The sequence below is a fragment of the Anser cygnoides genome, chromosome 2 (assembly GCF_040182565.1).
Source record: "Anser cygnoides isolate HZ-2024a breed goose chromosome 2, Taihu_goose_T2T_genome, whole genome shotgun sequence".
In the NCBI taxonomy this organism is placed as follows: Eukaryota; Metazoa; Chordata; class Aves; order Anseriformes; family Anatidae; genus Anser; species Anser cygnoides.
The window spans coordinates 17648420-17668282 of NC_089874.1; the positions used below are offsets into that span (position 1 = coordinate 17648420).

The 19863-nt window shown below is 41.6% G+C and overlaps 1 non-coding gene across 1 annotated transcript; it reads left to right on the plus strand.

Moving 5' to 3' along the window:
• Positions 1–18620: 18620 nt before the first annotated feature.
• On the plus strand, positions 18621–18694 carry TRNAN-GUU (transfer RNA asparagine (anticodon GUU)). The gene has a single exon. It is a non-coding gene; the product is annotated as a tRNA-Asn (tRNA).
• The last annotated feature ends 1169 nt before the right edge of the window (positions 18695–19863 follow it).

Sequence of the window (19863 nt, forward strand, 5' to 3'; positions counted from 1 at the left end):
ATGCAAAGAGCTACAATAACAAGAAAGGGTGATGGAGAACTTGTGTCAGGCCACTGATATTGCTTTTGTTTTGATTCACTGAAGTTCAGTGAGGAAGAGTCAGCCTTACTCTGGGTCAACCGCAGAAGCCGTTCAGCTCCTTTTTGGACTCACACAGAGAAATCCACTCCTATCACTTCTCTACTGTCCTGGACTTCCATTACCAAGCCTTTAATACTCTGTTCTAGTGGTCCCTACCCCAGTTTTCCAGTTTTCACCCTTGATTGACCTCAATTCATCTGAAGATGATGACAACATTCAGAAAAATGCATCAGGAACACTTGCATTAAGTGCAGGTACTCAGTCCCACAGCTGATCCAGCAACAGAATTCAGAGCAGAGATTTGTGCTGGAAACGCTGGGACAATAGACCCAGGGCACTGCACAAATCAATCTTACGTTGTAAAAACATTTACCAGTCAGAACCAGTCAGGGGGATGCAATTGCTTTTTAGACAGAGAGGCAACAGCACATTGAACCTCCATTGAACCGCTGCTAAAAAGGCCCTAAATACTAGGTATGAAGGATCAGGCAGTTCTGCCAAAGTCACTGGTTAGTGAGAGGCTTGGAGATGTCTTCTGCTGTTCATTTTTGATTTTCCTGTGCTTTCTCTGCATCAAAAAAACCATCAGACTGCACCAAAGATGCTCCTTATTCTGTTGTCAATTTTTCTATTCTGTAGAGAATAACCTGGTAGAACCCAAGTCAAAAGGGAGATTTCTAAGCTGGCACCACCAGCTCTATGCTTTCCAAAGTGCAACCCCTAGGCAGTAAGACCCATCAAATTAGCTATATTCCCATAATAATATCCAGCTGTGTAGGCTGAGGAATACCACAAGTGTTGAAATAAAAAAGCAGCAGCTTTGAGTCTGTTGAGAGTCCAGTTTACTGTAGACACCTCAGATCTTTAGGCTCAGCTCACCACTCGCATCTCAAGAACAGCCCATTTGATGCTGAAATCTTACTTTGATCTTGGGTTTTGTGCCAGTGTGACAATAATTGCTCTTGTGGCTCTACGCTTTTGTCATTAGTGCTGTTTCTCCTGCCCCACATTTGAAACAGGGGCTGAGAACTGCACTCAGAAGTTATTCACCATGCTGGCTTCAGCGCCTTTTGGCTTTCTACACATCCTAAAAAGTTGTCTCTGAATTGTTTTCCATGCACAGCAAATGCATAAACACACTCAGTGGCTGTATTTTGCAGTGTTACCTCAGTCACCCTCTCTGACCTGGGGCAAATGTTTCCTCTGGAAGACAAACGACCTTGGAAAACATCTGGAAGGAGGCACTCTTACTATCTAGACCCACAGCGTTCAGATGCACGGTAGCACGCACCTCATCTACGTGCAGATGATGACACTTGCTCGCCTTCCACCAGACGTGTAGCCTCGCACACATTATGGAAAAAGGCAAGTCTGGTAACGTAACGGTGCAGAGCATAAACGGCTAGTTAGATCTTCAAACACACCCAATATTCCTCGGTTTAGAGGAAGATGCATGAGGCTCTGAGGACAGATTAGGGTCAGCTACAGGAAGTTCCATCCCAAACGTTCTTTCCAGGACCTGGACCCAGAACGAATACGGTAGGAAAAGCCTCCCTAATAAGTCAAACTCTTTCTTCTTTCACTAAATAAAACAAACATTTTTCTAACCTGTATTGTTTCTGGCTCTGCTTGCTGCTCAGCCCCTTACTACGGCTTACTTCAAAATTCCTCACTGGGTGTTTGGCAAAGTGAGTATGATCTATAGCGTGACCTTGTAATTCAGTGCACCGCTGTCATTCTGTATAATGCACTGTAAAGCATAGCTTTTATTGGAAATGAAACTGCATAAATAAACACTCTCACTTTAATGTGAAGTAAAACATTTTGCATTACAAATGTGCAGATTTGGGTTGGGAGAAATTAGCTACCAGAGAGCCAAAAATCAAGCAGCGATGTGCCTATATTGTTTTGATCTTTTTTAAAACGTAGCCAGTGTCTAATAAATTCTGCTCCAGTTTTGTAGTCTTTCATTAGGGCAAGGATTTGTCTGCGCACTACAGAGAGCTGACTAGGATTAAACCCTCCTTTGGGGCTCTCCTCTTCCATCTGAGCTCCAGCCCCTGCTCCACCACAGTGGCTACAAACAGTCCCTGGTTGCATGAAGCAAGGAGAGAGCACAGTGAGTCCAGCCCTGCAAAATGGATCAAAGATGAGCTTTAGTTATTTAAGTGCAATCTTTGTGTCTACCATGGTAGCTCTACTTTTCTTACCCATACTGACTGACAGCTTGTTGAAAAACTATCCAGCTAATGCACGTGCTCTAACACATGCTTTAATTTTGCACTTTTCAGCCCGTTATTAACTGAGCCATCACTGTTTGTTCAGAATTCAAAGCTGTCTGCCTCCAGTGCTCTTAAAAAGCACTTGGGCAAAACTCACAGGCATCAGTTTTGCATACCATACAGCATGAGAGGTGACGGTAACAATTATGTGTCTGGAAGGAGACGCCCCAACCAGGCTACAGACAGTTAGCTAATATTATTCCAATGTGTCACTCAGAGAGGATAAACCTGTCCTAGTTGTCAGCTATGTAAAACACTTGGATCGTTAGGCTAGCTCTGGCAGTATCTTGCTGGTTGGGTTGTTTTTTTGGTTATATGCTCACAGTCATTTAGTGAAATGCTTGTGCCAGGCCTTTCACCCACAGAAAGTGCTGCTGCCTTCAGAGGCACTTGGGTGCTTCGCTCGGCAGGTTGCAGCACCACGGCCTGCATCCTTTGGAGAGCCAGGACCTGGCACTCGACCTGTTCTGCCACAAAACAGCCCGAGGGAGCTTGTTTGCTCCAGAAAATATACCCCATAACAAAAATAAGAGTGACCATAATGAAAAACACAGAGCCACTGGATAGCAAATACAGCTGCTTTTTCCTTCCTCCATTACTTCAAGGCCATCCCTGCAATATGGATCTCATTAATGGCTCAGAGACAGCATTGCAGAATTACAAGTTCAAGATGTTATTGGAAAAGCCACCCCATGACTCTTTTTATGTGTGTGTTTTTTTTTTTTTAAAATCATCTTTAAAACCAACTTTTAAAAAAGTGATTATTTGGTGCACTGTAACACTGCCAGTGATTGGGTTGGAAGTGAGTATCTGCACACGCACAGAGAGCATAACTGACAGCACAGTGCAGCTTTCCACAAAACAGAAGAAAAAAAGGCAAAAATATGATACGTAATTTGGGCTTGAGCAGCAACAGAGCACAACTGGAAGGCCTCTGGATCGGGGTCAGTCACTTCATCTGTGCTCGTACACAGATTGATGAAGCTCTAGTCCTCCATTCACAGCTTTCTACTAAATCACACATATGATTATTTCACTGTGCAATCATATTTGGAAGTCAGATGCTATAACAATAAAATATAATGATGTCAGACAGACTGATGTTACTGAACTAATAAAACCCCTCCTTTTCATTGAGAAATATATGGATTTCACCTTAAAAAAAAAAAAAGTTTTCAACTTGGCCAATTACCGAAGTTTTGAGTATATGAAGTAATCAGAGTGGAGATGCTGCAACAGGCTTCCTTGGTTATTTGTGATCAGCTGTCCTCAGCTGTCCTGGTGCTGTCTATTAAATAAAACACTGAATATTTAAAGGCTGCTTAGGTCTTCTCACACACCCCTGGTGTAAGAATATTAAACTCAGCCCTTCAGCCTTGTATTATATATGCTCTGCCAGATTATTTTTTAATTGCTTTTGTGTGTGTGCGCAAATCCCAAGGCGTATGTGCAAATTAGGATTCCTGTCCCATGCCAATCTGGGCACATGCCTAATTTACATGCTCATTTAAAAATGTGAGTCTTGTCATTTCAATCTGCTACAGTAATTTAGCTCTAATGTGGAACTGGTGCCAGGGTTTTGAAGGGCTATTTTTCCTCTCCATGGACAAACTGCTATACTGGAGTGGTTACATTCCTACTTAATGGCATGAAGCCACTTAAAAGAGTTAACCTTCTCCATGCAAATGTTAACAATTTTCTGGTAATACTGTTCCACTAAAATAAAATAAAATAAAATAAAATAAAATAAAATAAAATAAAATAAAATAAAATAAAATAAAATAAAATAAAATAAAATAAAATAAAATATCAATTGCTGTTGCTACAGAAATAACAGGTACTCTGAACCAGGGCACAATGGCAGAGAGTGCTCTTCAGTTCACATCTATGTCACAGAAAAATGTGGGGCGTAAGCTCTGAGAATAATCGGATTGCTCTGGATGAGTTTGCAAGTAAAATGAGCTTACTGTTACCTCCATATAATTGTCTCTCACAACATTCCCCGTTCTTTTTCCTCTGCATATTATAGAGAGCATCACAGGAATCCAGAGCTATTCACCATGGCTAGAAGAGCATCAGCAGCAGTCTCAGAGACAAGTAGACAGCTCTGAGGCCAAAGCTGAGGCCCAAAGCATACCAGAGAGTAAGAAATGTGCTGGCAACTGGGTGCCATGTCTGGAGACCTTAATTCTGAGATGTATAACTTCATCTTGCAGATGCTGAGCTGAGTGGCCAGAGCAGTTGTCTTCAATTATGGTGAGAGCCAGAGGGTGGAGGGAAACAAAGAGGGTAACCAGAACTAGATGCTGTTCTGCCAGCTCCTGAAAGATTGTATGTTTATTCATTTAGTTAGTTACCAAAACATCAAGCTTTTTCAAGAGAAAGCTAGACTTTGTATATGTCTGTGTGCAACACAAGTGCACAAACTAATCTTCCTCCAAGATAGTAGTTAGCTGCAGTGGATGGCAAAAATACTGATGTTTATTATAAATAATACCCTCTTGGTCAAAATCCAGGAATCTGTCATATGTACTGAGGCATTCTGAATTTCCCAAGAATTATCATCATGAGTAACTCAGCAATTACTATCTGCACAGCACCCAAGTATGTGCTTTGTAGCACACACAGTGTCCCTGTCCTAAATGCAAATATTCCAGTCCTAAACGTCACTCATCAGAAGAGAGGCCATCTGGGCAGGGAAGGTTTAGGGTCAGAAATGACATGATTTATAGCAGAAAGACCATACTTGTGCTCAGTAAACATTGGCACGTCTTAAGGAAATATTGATTAGATGGTGAAAAGCTTTGCTTTCTTCTTTGTGGAACAATTTACTCTAGCTAGGCTCTTCACGTTGAAATATATTGTATATGAAGCAAGTGACAGGCAGAAAACATTAACACAGACTCAGAGGAGACTGCTAACACACCCACATCCTCACCATCTCTGCCTTCCCTTCAGCATCGCCTTAAGCCATACAAAATGTCCCTTCAATGCACAGACAGTGCAGCTGCAAATATAAAGTGAGACCAGTTTTAGCTGTGGCCCTGTGAGCCTCCACTCCTGATGCCACTCATAGCTCCCCTTCCTTGGGCAGCACAATATAAGTTGCTTCCAGGGGTCTGCCTCCTGCTGGCAGATCTTCTATGGTAGGGCAACATCACTTGGTTTGGGCATGAGCCACCCTTCCAGAGGTGCTCTGCTACCACTTTCCTCTGTGCAAAGCTATCAGAAGGCTACCTGCTGCTCGAGGCTTACCAAGAAGTGAGACTGAAACAAAGAGATGACTGCCTGTTGGATTTGTCTTACCATGCAAGGGCAACTTTCACTGCTGGTACTCAAGCATCTGATGATTAATGTTTTTCCCTTTACTGTATCGGGTCTGTTTTAAGTTGTAGATGTTAGTAGTTGACACTGCCCTTTTGCTTATAGTCTAAGCCACCTTGAAAATGCTGGGTGGCATTAAATAACAAAGCAACTATGCCTAATAAAATAAATGCATTGTATACACTAGCAGAATGACATAGTTTAAATGTCTGGAATCCCAAATAAAGCATGAATAAGGAGCAGCATATCACCTTGGGACAGAGCAAATCTGAACCAGACAGACTATGGGTTCTTGGCTTTTTCATGTCAAAAATTAGTAACGTTATTTGTTATAACTTACAACATGCTTTGAATGTTTTTCTCCTTCCTTGACTAAAGCAGTAAATCAGAAAAATACACGGTATCATATGCAAATGGAGATACTACTAGTGCAAAACAGAAGGAATACTGCTTAAGGCCTGGTTCTCTGAAATTTAAAATTTTTAAATATGAACTCTAGGGCTGGGCTGATTAATTTTGCTACTAGTTCTGGAGAGGAAAAAAAAAAAAGGTAAAAGATTGCAGCAGAGAAAAATCTGTGAAGCTTATACCTGGATATCCATCAAATGCTATAAGTAGCAGCGCTGCAAGCTGTTATGGTCAGCTCACACCCTTCTGGTGGATTGAGGGTCTTTTGTTAAACCTTCAGAAGTTTCAAAACATGCTGTTCTGAGGTACGCAGCCTTCTGAAGCAATGCTTCGTGAAAATAATTCCCCAGCACACAAAGTGCTTCAAACTCTATGATATATAACACAGAGTACAGGCTTGCATGAGTCGTATGCTTGCTGTTCAGCAGAATATATTGTTTAATGTAAATTGTTTACCAAAGAGAACACTACCTGTAAAGAAAAGCCGTTGCACAGATTAAAGTTTTTCTTCCAGATCAATGAATGCCTTACATTTGAAAGTTACTACTACTAGCAAATTGTTCACATCTGCAGGGCTACATTATAACAAGGACACCATTGGAGTTCAGGAGATATTAAAAAAGCAGCAGGCAAAATCCTAGCCAAAAAGATATTTTATCTTTGTAAGGACAGAACTTGGTAAGCTAAGTTTCACATTTTCATCAACTGATTTCTACTCTTAATCAAACACATGGAAGATAAAATAAAAACACAGCAGATTGTTCAAAAGCGAGCTGTCAAAGTCTCTTACTTTTATGCAAACATAAATATAACCTGTAATTAGACAAATGAACACAAAATTTTTATGCTGTTACGATTAATTTTTCTAACTCTGACCATGATGAAAACTTTGAATAACCAATAAATAATTTGCACCTGTTTAACGTAAGGCTGATTTGCTAGAGCTAGAACTGATCACTAGAAACAGCATTTATTTCTCTCTTTTGCTCTGTCCTCTCGTATTTACAATCTGATAATCTGGTTTAGAACAGTTAGCTTATAGATTTATAAGAGTTGTATGTGGTCAAACAAAGAACACACCCTTTAAAATATATATTTGAAGTATTATCCCAAAATAATAAGTCGTGTTTATTTACCTAAAACCTGTCTCACACATGCAAAGTATCAAAAGTCATTTGAAACTTAAAGATTCATAATAAAGTTCTGAACAAGAAAAATAAAGGCTATGAACGTAGGCTTACAACCACTCTATAATTATCAACAAGGCTTTCTTTATGAAACGTCTTGTTTCTCTTAGTTGCTGCTTTAGTTAAATCCACACAGGACTACAGAAAGGGAAACATCTCAGTTCCTGTATAAAATACAATCTTTTCCCTCGATGGCAAGAGGAAAATCATGATGCATAAGAATTCTTTAGTGTATTTGCCTTTAGAGTTTATTGACTTTACTTCTACTGGTATTTTACCATGTAGGAATAACATTTAGTTACCTAAACTGAATCCTTGCTGACTTAAAAACCTATCCATTCAACTACATTTTTGGACAAGTTGTATTAATTTAAGCAGCATGAAGCTAGCTGGGCAGAGAGCTATAGGTCAACCAGCTATATTTTAAACGTTTTCTTTCTTAAAAAATAAAGCCTAGAAATGTGTACCATAAATCAGGATCCAGCGACTGAAAGGTGGAGCAAACATCCCTCTGGGATAATAGATCAAGTTACTACTTGAATTTGTATCATCTTAGAATATCTTTCAAATTTATTTATTAGGTAGCTGAATGGTTTTATCTTATCCATCTGTAGCCATCCAGCTCTGCCTATATCAAGCTGTTCCAGACTACCTATTTCCAAGCAGTAGTAGCCTGTGCCGCGTTGGAAAGGGGTTACCATTGATGGATATGGTTTTGATTTTGGAAAAGTGAGCTGTCTGTCTTTATCATGGATTAAGGTATCATTCAAGGGTACACAGCATGCTGTGATCTGAGCAGGCCAAGGTAGTCTCCAAGCCCGCCAGCCCTCCAGCCAGGCCCTCCATCTGGTTCTCATAACGCTCCCCAGCTACATTTCATCTCATAAGCTGGAGAGACGACACGAGATTAAAAGCAGGCCCAACGGTGATGGATTTCAGGAGTCGGGGCAGGTATTCTAATTATGTAACACATGTAGTCATTTCTGGTACATAAATTGGCTTCTTACTGGGACGTATTTTATTGGTACCACTTTCTCAAAGGACGGGCATTTTAAACAGCATCCGCCTGTATGGATGCAACCAGGGGAAGAAAACTCCTGTTTGTGTTTTGTCTCTTTGGCCCAGCCTTTAGCCACCTTAAAACACTAGAACAGCAGCAGACAGTGAGCTGCTTGAGCCCTCACAGATGTGAGTACCAGACCCCGGGCAGGATGTGTTGCAAGAGATCTCACCTTTCATTAAGTCCATTTTGTCCCTGACTTTTGACTGCAGCCTCCACCTTGCAGCAAAATCCACCCCATACACATCCTTAAGCTCACACCAATCTCCCTGGCACTGAGTGGGATTCAGGGGCTACAAGATTGCTAACTGGCAGATCCTATTACAGCTCTAGGGACAATTTTACCCCCCAAAAAAATCTTATTTAGCATTAGTGTAGGGACAATTTCAAGAGAGAAGCCATACAGGAAGCATTACACTTGCTTAGCAATATCTTTCTGAGTATTGGTTGAAGTTGCTTGCATTGTTTTTGAAATAAAAATGATTTATTTAGGCCCATGTTCAGGAAATCATTCAAGTATAAGTTTAAATAAAATAAGCTAGAAGCAGAATAAAATAAATTGTCTAAAGTACACTGAAATAGCTGGCAAGGAAATTTTCTGAACCTTTTTCAGTAGGTTTCTGACAGCTAAAATACAGCAGAATTAATGAGCATCCTAATGCAAGGAACCACATGGCTTCTTCAGTAAATAAAAAGTTAATAAACTTTTGGAGTTGAAAACTGACAACTTTAAAGTATAATCCCTTCAAAATCAAAACTGAGTCAGTTTGCTAGAAGTGATGCAAGTCCGGGTGACCAAGCAAGCTATTTCTCTACCCTAATAAAGCAAGCATCACCCTTTTATGTGGTCCAGCATATAACTGGGCTTATCAATGAAAACCCTGGCTTTGTATTGATTTTGCTGCAATGAAGTCAGTCCCTAGCACTAGTGTCACGTCAGGATCTTGTCACAGGAATACTCATATTTGTACCAAGTCCCAACACGCACCACTGCAGGCCAGCGGGCAGAAAAGCTATCGATAGCTCCGTGACTGCATTTTCCCCCTGAGAACACTCAGTGAATAAGAAAACTGCTTGTTTTGATAGGCAGGAGTCTTGAAACCTCCACCTAGGAGGGAGATTTTAGCAGATTTCTTGGATGTCTCGCTTGTGCTTCAAACCAGCATATCAATAAACAGAATACCTTCATGCTTAGCGTGAATTTCTTCTTTCTCCTGAGCTGTCCTGGAATGCTGAGCTTCCACCTGCCTGACATGAGGAGAGCATTTCACAGAATTTACTATGTAACGGAATTCACCCTACAGGATGCTTTCTTCCTTATTGCACAGGGGGGTAAGTATTCAAGACCATTGAAAAGTTCAGCAGGGGACAGCATTATACGAACTCTGTGTACATTGTGGCCCCATATTTATGAACACATTTAGTTACAAATTATTTCCATGGCCTGTTTTCTTTTTCAGCAGCCTGTGTAAATTCTTTCAGGATGACATTAAATCATTCAGCTGCACCCATTGTGTTGGATTCAGTATAAAGCAGACCAAAGAACATATAGGCCAAATGCCACTCTGTCTCTTAGGAATTACATGCTTGCTAGGAGTAAATTATGGTGTATTATAATACAAAAATATTGTCATGAGTTATTTGTGGCTAAACACCATATCAAAGTACTATGTGGCAACATCTGATACACAACTGACTTAAAGCCATTTGCCCTAAGGAATTAGTTGCTAACCAAAATCATTATCATTAACTTGTTCTGTAACACAACTTTGCACAAAGGAAAGACAAAGTGCTTCAGGCAGCCATGAAAAGCCGCATCCTTAGGCTAACACATAGCTAGATGTTGGGCCACGCTTCTCAGCCTCCTCCACTCCATCTAACCTGGATAAACCAGAGACTTAGCTTTGAAATCAGTCCTCCTCTTTCAGCCTCCAGCTCCACGTTGATCTGCTCCTGTGCTCAGTGCCGCAAGCCAGCCTCGTACGCCCAGTGTTCTCTGTACACTCTGAACTGCTCTCATTTACTTTTCCATTTCATTTCACCCAATTTGTTTCCCCAAGCCCTCTGGAGCCACCCTGACCAGAGCCTCTGGATGCTATCACAATACAAACAATTAGAGGTGAAAAAGGCTGCGTTCTGAGAATGGAAGTGGACTTTTGGAAAGAATTTGAACCTTTCTAGAATAAATAAAACATCTTAAATGTTATTCAAATAACTTGCTTTCATCTCTCTTTTTATTTCCTTAAAGTTAATTGGAAAGAAAGAAAGAAGTCACCAGGACACATTCCAGGAGTCTCCTTGGTATAAATCAGGCAGCACACACTGCAGACCAGTAACAATGAAATGACCCCTTAAAGTATTACATTTCTTGCCAAGCATAACTTCTTCAGGCACTTTAAACTTTACCACTGGCCAAAATTTGAGAGCTGAAAGTCCGTCTTTTCCTAGTTGAAGTTGAGGCATGGTTGAAGTTGAGGCACAGGGAAAGGAAAAAGGAATAAAGCAACCCATCTCGGCTGCTATTTTCAGTAGAAAAGCAGGTCTGAGATTTAAGAAAGAGATACTCTCAGCCTCTAAACCCCTAGATTCTCCTCCAGGATTAGATCATCATACTCCCATCCTCCGTAATTTGGGTGCATCTCTTTCCCAGGATGCCTGGGGAAACCACTCCCACTTGCTGTGTTTGGCCCATTTACTTCCAGACGAGATCCAGTCCTGGGGTGCTCAGCAAGCTAGAGGTGAATTGAAAGAGAGGGGGAAGGATCAATGTGGGACCTGGCTTGTGATGGACCCCTCCAGACTCTGCTCTAACGTCTTATTCCACCAACGCAGAAATCAGAATCACAGCAGTCAGGCAGTTCTATTTACAAATGAGTGAAAGGCAAATACCACAGAGTTTTATTCCTCCCACTTTTCAAGCTTACAACTTTGTTACTGCAATGCCTGTGCCCTTGATGGATTGGATTCTAATGGGACACAGGAAACACAAACAGATGACTAACATTAGCCAGTAAATGTAAGCACCAGGGAAAGCCAAAAATAGGTTGCTTTTAGCTCCTCCCATGTTATCCAGCAATTCAGAACAAGAAAAAACACTGAGAAAAAAAAAGTCATACTTTGCACTTAAATAGAACCTTCTGTTAGAGGGTATTGGAGCAGTGTATGACTATTAAATATTTGGTACTAATGTGAGGAGTGTTTGATACCCAAGTGCAGAGGTAAAAATACATCAGAAGAACAGGAGAGAGCCAACCTGCATAAAAATGTATTGCACATGCGATTGGGGGTGTCACTGAAAACATGGAAAACATTTAGACAGGAAAATGAAAATACCTGAAATATAAAATTCTTTATGTAAAAATATTTCAGAAAATCATTCCTCTTAAATATTTTTCCTTCAACTGCCTTCTGTTATGCAAATTAATAATAATCCACCTCTCCACAATCCCCTTCTTCAAAAGAAAACGTGTTTGGCTTGACTATGGCATTAAACAGATCTCCAGGTTTTGAGGGAGAAAATCCCAGCTGTTCTTCTACCTCTCCTGCTCACAAAGCTCAAGCTGCTTTGCGCAGTTATTAACAAAATAACCACGTGAAGTGGAACACTTCAAAAACAATCCAAAATAGGGCAAAAGAGTAACTTTCCCTTGCACTCTGCACACTTCATTGCTGTGCATGCTGAAGAGTAATTTGATACTAACAAGTCTCTTGCAGTTTGTCTTTTAGCATCTCTGCCTGTATTAAAAAGTATATAAATATAGGTATATAAAATCACCTCTGCATCAAATATCAGAAAATATTTTATCACATGAAGCAAGGTTCCTGACTAATCTCTGAAGACAGCCATAGTGGACATGTACCAAACAAATAGAGATGAAGAAGAATGAATGCCTGTTGCTAGGGCTTCCTGCAGCTCCCCTTTCACATCAGCCTCCCAGCCAAGTTCACAAAATAAGCTGCTGCCATCTTATGGAAGAGACTTCGAAAAGCATTTGGTCTAAAAACAGTCCTGCTCTCTCTTCCTTGCTGCTTTTTTCATGGCATTCAGTTTACTCTGTAATTAATAATGACTTTTTTTTCCCCCTCCAGAATTCCCTTGCTTTGTAACGATCTGCCTATTGTAGCAAGTTATTCTTTGTGGAAGTCACTTTCTCAGCTATGATTTTACTGTAATTTTCAGAGCATCCAGGAAGTCACACGGAGCAGTGCACTGAGAAAGGGAACACACCAGCCAGCCTCTTAGTTCTGACACCGCTTCACACAGAGGTTTCTTGTACTGCACAACAAAAGCCAGCTGGAGCCATTCAGCCACTACAGGATAAAGTCATCATTTTTGTTCAGTCTTAAGGAAGTCGTTCTTTGTGCTCCATCCCTGGCCTTCTCTACATGATCTGCTTAAACCAGATTAACTAAAGGTGTAATTTTTAACATGCTTACTAAGATAAATGAAAATATGCTTGCATAAGCCTGAAGCCGACAAGTATACAAGAATTTAATTTCTCCATCTATAAGCTACAGCTACATGTGCAGGACTTCAGGGAGCTTTGCTGAGGTATTTTGTCTGGCTTATGAAAGGGAAAACCTACAAGCTTTTGCGTTACTGCATGATAGAAAAGCAAGATTTCAGACACCTGTGAGAGGACAGTGGTCAGCAAGGCTAAGACATTGCTTTTGATTTAAATGTTCAAGATGGCTATTGAGTTTTACGCCATGACAAGAATTGTGAAGCTGTGGGAGTCCTGCATTCACACACACTTTTTTTTTTCAAAATTCCATGAAGTCGAGAAGTTACAGTGCTGTATCAGTATCCAGAAAGGCAAGTAGGAAGATCTGGAGGCCAGCTATACACACGTAAGTTCAAGTCAGTGCAGTAGAAAGATGCTACAGTATTCCATTGAGAAAGAATGAAAGCATATTTTAATCAATGTGCAGCTAAGAGGCACGAACCAGAGAGCAGAACTGGGACTGAAAGGCCTGCTAACGATTTCATATCCTTCAGAATGTCATGTAACTGTACAAAATAGGTCGAATAAGGGACAAATGGCTACACATGAGTAGTCAGAAGCCTGTCCTTAACTGAGGTTGGCCAGAAGGTAGCTGACAGAATTGAATATTTTTAAACACTGTTTATTGGAAAGAGGAAAATCTGATTTCCTTCTTTGGGGCAAAAAACTCAGTAAGGGAAATGATGCAGGTTTTCAAAGAGTTTGACACATCATCATCAGATAGGCTAAAGAAAAATCCAGAATTACATGATGTCAGTAAACACTACATTCTGTAGATCAAACTGACATTACTTACAAGGTAAATGTCAACCAGGAACCTCAGACAGCAGTGCAGCCACAACACTGCAGACACTTCATTTTTATCAAGAGTTTGTAAAAATTTTAAGTCACTGCTCATTACAGCCACCAAGAATATATAGATAGATAGATAGATAGATAGATAGATAGATAGATAGATAGATAGATAGACAGACAGACTGAGGAGAGGGGCAAGGAAACCCTATAGCAACGTTAGGATCATTTGGTAAGATGAGCCCACTGAACGAGCATACATCGAGCTGTACATCCAGCACATTGTCTATACACCTTTCTTTCCAAGAGCAAAATTGTAACTGGGATCTGCTTTAATCTAGAGGAAGCATAACATCCTCTCTCTTACCCAAAACCATAGTGCTATAACAACAGTACACAACCACCCTTGGCTACAAAAACTAATGGCTCCTGGGTCAAGCCATAATCCCTATTTCCCCATACTCCAAGTGCCCCTAAGTGAAGTTTATATATCTCATCACTGAACTTCTGAGAATCTACCAACACCATACTAGAAGAACAGAACTGGTTGGCTTTGCCCTGTGAGACCTCAGGCATGTTAGTTAAAGCTGCAGGATTCTTTGTCTCCCTGGGGGATTTCACACAAATTTGTACCCAAATCCTCTGAAGCAATTCTGCCACTTAAATGCTTCTAGCAGTCTTGCAGTGACTTAGCAAGTCCCAAAGCACTGCAGAGGGCTAACAATTGTGGAGAGCTCATACTGCAGTTAGGGATAGCTGCGGATGCCCAAGACAGGCTATTGTCCTTCTCTTATATCAGTTTGCACAGTCTCATTTTGCAGCATTTCTTAGTTATGCCTGCGGCTATCTTATTACAATGTTCATGTTGGTCTTTAAATAAAAATCCCAGCACTTTAATTGCCCCATATTAACTGAGAAATATAAAATTTCAGCGAGGAAAGAGACTATGGTTTCAGGGGCCCACTTAGCCTCTAATCAGTTCATTGAAAAAAAAAAAGTTTTAATATATATATATTTAAGATATGAAAAACACATTGACTTTTGTCTTTTTATTTTTTTTAACTTTCCTAACAGGTTCCTCAAAGCAGCTCCATTTAAAATGTTCTTTCTACAGTGCCCAGTGTTTTCCTTGGCAAATTTGGAGAGCTGGGCTTTAGGATAAAAGTGAATTGCACCAAAAGACCAAAACTGGATTAGGAGATTTGACAAGACTTCATAAAAATCAGTTGTGCACAGGCAAAGGGGAATTTTTCAATAGGTCATTTTAACGATAAAGGCTCTGGAGGAAAGAGTTCTGCTTGGTGGCAAACTCCTCTAACCCCTGCAAAGCCTACAGGAAAGTCTGCAAGGGAGGCAGAGGTTACAGCACATGAGAACACACACAAGTTCACAGCTTAAAGGTATTTTACACGTGATTAGATATTTTTCATATGATGCACATATGCACTTGAGCAATGGCACAATCCTGAAAATGGACTTTTATGTCAACTCTTTTTGCAATCAGATTGGGGCTGGAGAAGGCAGAATGGAGTGAATTCTGTCTTTAACACTCACAGGACTTTTTTTTTTTTTTCTTCCTAATTTGCTCCCACATCAGTTATGCCATACAAATTTCTGGGGATCCTGGGGAAAAAAAGGCAGGCTACTTACAAGGTGGACTTTGTCCACACCACAGATGTAGGTCAAGCAGCAGAGTGCTTCTCTGCCAGCCCTTCTCCTATCATTGATGGTTTTGAAGGTGCAGGGTGGATTTTGGAGTGTGGCAGGAGGAGGCAGCACTCTTTCAACATGGTGCACATTTCTAGAGCATGATTGGGGCAGCAGAACATTAGAAGGTACATAACCACTTGCGTAATAGATAGCAACAGTTTGCTTTAAACAGTTCTCCTACAGAGACATCAAAGTAATCCTTCTTCCAATGCTGCAATCGGGTGTTTGCAAGTAATTGCAAAATATGACAGTATTCCTAGGACAAGCAGCCATTAAATTACACTGCTGTCTCAGCACCATGTCATTTCTCCCCTTCACAATTTCAGCCATGCCTAGAAGATTGGACATCCCTAAAGCATTCTTTTATTCCTAAATTTACTATAGACCTAGAACTTTCCACTGAGCATAGGGAAACCATACTAATGGCCATCACTTACACATGGTTGTTACCACACTGATAGCAGCCACTCTAAAAAGATTTAAAGCGCGGTGCTGGTGGGGCTAAAGGCTGTGGGGAGGCACGCAGGGTCATCGAGCACTGGCACACGGGCCTGGGTCAGGACAGAAGTGTGAGCATAGAACAAATGAGAAAACATGAAGTTAAATAGCTGAAGTGAAACTATTTTCAATTGTATGGTTTACTTAGGCTGAAAAAATGCTCAGACAACATCTGCCAGAGAAATTAGGGAGTCTTCATCATTTGTTTTCCCTTAATGTGTTTTGATGCATTTCCAAGTCTACCGACTCAATTCCTTCGGCAGGGCACTGCTGGCAGTGATGATCCCCAAGGACCTGCCTCCCCCCAGGAGTCCCCAGCAGCAATGGCAGAGCCTTTTAGGACTCAGCTAGGATGCAAAACTCCACCATAGACATTCTGAAATATTCAGACTACCATAGGGTGATTGAGCTAAAAACTCAGCTTCTGATAAACAACAACAAAGAAGCCCTAAAGATGTTTCCCTGTATAGAAAATAGGGCCACCGAGGTACAAAGCAGTTAAGCTGCTTTCCTTAGAGTCGCACCGAGAATTAAGTCTATTACTAGGTTTAAGCTTTTTGATACTATTCGTATCCACAGAGACTGAGGCATGAAAGAAAGGTGCAGTCTCAGAGAGAGATTACATTACTGGTTCTGTACTGGATTACACAAAAAGTGGAAAAACGTTGAAAAGGCATCACTTTGCAAAGAGCAGCTTTCCTGTCCAGTGAGAAATTTAACTGCTGCTTCTCATAAATGAAACAATCTTCAGCTTGGTTCCAGTCAGCATGTAAGCATCACCTGGCAAACACCACTTTCAGCAGGAGCCCCAGGGAAAGGAGTGTGCTCTCCTTACAGCAAAGGAAATAAAGGTCAAACAAAAGCAAAAGCATCCCCTGTTGAGGTTCCAAAACCAGTGGTAGAGGTCGTCTGTGGCAGCAATAAAATCATCACTTTTGGGTTTTGCTTAATAATATTTTAAATGCATGAATGGTTTGAGTTTACTTGATCCTTTCTTGGGGTAGAAAGACTACTATGGTATCTTAAAGTCTTTTCCAGCTTCACAAGACTGCTACTCATATTTTAAAGGATGAGAGAACGGAAGCATATCACTGAAAGCCTTCAGGTATTGCTACTCTCTGCCTAAAAGTTACAGGAGAAACCCCATTGCACTTCTTTCTGATTGCTCTGGCTTCATGTAGTTTGTCCCTCCTCTCCAGGCAAATGGGGATTAGAAGACCGAAAGATGACTTTTTCTTCCTCTTCAAAGGAAGAAGAGTAGCAAGCTGCATATTCTATGGTTAAACTCACCTTTTGGCTCAGCCCATCATATTTCATTACACATTTGCTTGTGAAATAACAAAAGTTTCCCTCCTTCCCTTTGCCAGCTATGCCAGCAGCTCTGAGTCCTGCACTGCTCCAGCCACCTGCACTCAGCATCTGAACCCACTCCCACACCTGTGCTGTCGATGATTTTTGCATCCTTATTCATTTACCATCCTTGCACCCAGCTTGCTCCATTTGTAGTGAGGCCCAGGCATTCAGAGCCGACAGAAAAGAGCCCCATCACATCTGCTGGTTCCCACCTAGAAGCAGAGCAACGTGCTGTGACAACAGCTTCATCACAGCCAGCCCACAGACCTGAAAAAGGACCTCCGTGCCTAAGCACGCGTCTCTTCCAACTCGACCTGCTAATTTAATGTCTTCTCTCTCCTCCAAGCTTTGACTCAAACGCTAGGTCACAGAAAATGAGCATGAGTAATGCCTGCAGAGTCTTGAAAACCAATAATTTTTTAGTTCAAACACTACTGCCAAAGTTTGAATGCTGTTAGTGCTCCAACAGATTATCATGGAAACCGTTTGAAAGACCATTATTAATACTTGACTACAAAACAGAAGGTCCTGTACTGAGCGAGGTTTGCTCTACAACTTTTTTTCACTCCTTACATTTACACTCCACCACCCAGGAGGACATTTTAGCTCCCAGGCTCACTGACCTCAGCCACCCTCCGGCTCCAGCTCAGGATGAAAACTGCTCCGTACCCTTGCCTTGTACCAGGACACCACGGCACGCAGGAACCGAGTGCCATTCCCGTTGGATTCTCAGGGTGAGCAGCCAGCAGAGCAAGACCCCAGCTCCACTGTTTTGAGGCACACAGCACAGACTGCCTCTAAGGACAGATTAAAACACTGTGGGAAGAGATAGGAAGTTGCTATCTGTCAGACTCCATATCAGGAGAAGGCTATGTGCTCTTACTACTAAAGGTGCATTTTTCTCCTACCTAGTATTTCCTACCCTTCCAAAAAAGCTACACAGGCTCATTCTAAAATGATTACCCACACATCATCTTGTGCTCATGCAGCTGAGCTGCAGGAGGATTTTGCCAGCAGTGTTGTCAGCAGCACTCCGAAGTGCAATCTTGCAGAGATTGCTAAACTTTTAAAGCAATTCTACCATTTTCAAGCCAACATTTTACTGTGTTTTCTTTATCAAATAAACAACAAAAGAGAAACTAGAAACTGTATTTTATCGGTAGTTTCTTCGAGGTAGTACAACTATGAAGCTTTGAAAAATGAAGATTTAAGTTTGACCACAAAATTTGCACTTCACCTTTAGCCCTGGCCAACAACCATCTCATCTCCAACCTCCAGTTCCCCAGTGCAGTGAGAAGCCTGGGGTCGCCATCATGGATGTCTCTCATTCTGTGCACGTCACTGACACGCACAGCCACCACCTTCAGCAGTTATCAAACACAATCAGGAATTTAGCTCTTTGAAAAATAGCAGAACGTGAGTCCCTGTGGCGCAATAGGCTAGCGCATTCGGCTGTTAACCGAAAGGTTGGTGGTTCGAGCCCACCCGGGGACGATGCCCCCATTTTAAGGGCCACTGGGAACCTCACGAAGCTCAACAAGAGAAAAGTGGAAGCGCTGCACCTTGGGAGGAACAACCCCAAGCACCAGGAGATATAGTGCAGGTGCCACACAACTGGAAAGGAGCTTTGAAAAAAAAGGAGCTGGGGGAGGTTCTGGTGGACATGAGCCAGCGACATGCCCTTGCCACAAAGGCGGCCAATGGTGACTCTACCTGCTTTAGGAGTGTTGCCAGCAGGTGGAGGAAGGTGATCCTTCTCTACTCAGCACTGGGGAGGCCACACCTGGAGTACTCTGGCTTGGTCTGGGCTCCCCAGTACGAGAGAGACATGGACATACTGTAGAGAGTACAGTGGCGCGCCACAGAGAGGATTAAGGAACTGAAGCATTTCTTCTGTGACAAAAGGCCGTGGGAGCTGGGACTGTTAAGCCTTAAGAGATGGGGATCTCAAAAAATTATACAAATACCTGGAGGTAGGGAGCAAATAGGATGCAGCCAAGCTCTTTCCAGAGATGCCCAGCAACAGGAAAAGACACAATTGGCACAAATGGGAACACAGGAGGTTCCCTATGAACATCTGGCAACACTTTTTTTTACTGTGTGACCGAGCATTGGCAGAGCTTGCCCAGAGAGTTTGCAGAGTCCTCCTCTTAAAGATACTCGAAAGCTGTCCCGATGCAGTGCTGGGCAACCAACTCTAGGTGGCCCTGCTTGAGTAGGGAGTTGGACAAGATGAAGTCCAGAGGACCCTTCCAAACTTGACCACGCTGTGTTCAAGACTGAGAAATCTTAGTCAAGTCACATTTAGGCAGATGTTGTCTCTGTTGTCTCCATCTTCCAACACCCTGATTACCTCATGAATAAGGAACTTCACCTTTGATTTCATACCAAGCTGAGGCATCATCAGTTTATAAAGCCCAACTCTTGTCTCCAGTACAGTCAATCTTGCTTCTGTTCTTGTGGATGCGACCTAGCTGCAGGCTTTGTATCGTTGTTGTCATTATCTACCATGAATTGCAGTAATTCATTACATTTAAAGTTGAGGTTCAAATATATTTAGCTATGGATAACATCATTAAAATATTTTTACTGCCTTCACAGTTTGGACTATTGCTACCTTTCATCCCTGAACCCCAGTTTAAAATTGTGCTCCTATTCCTAAA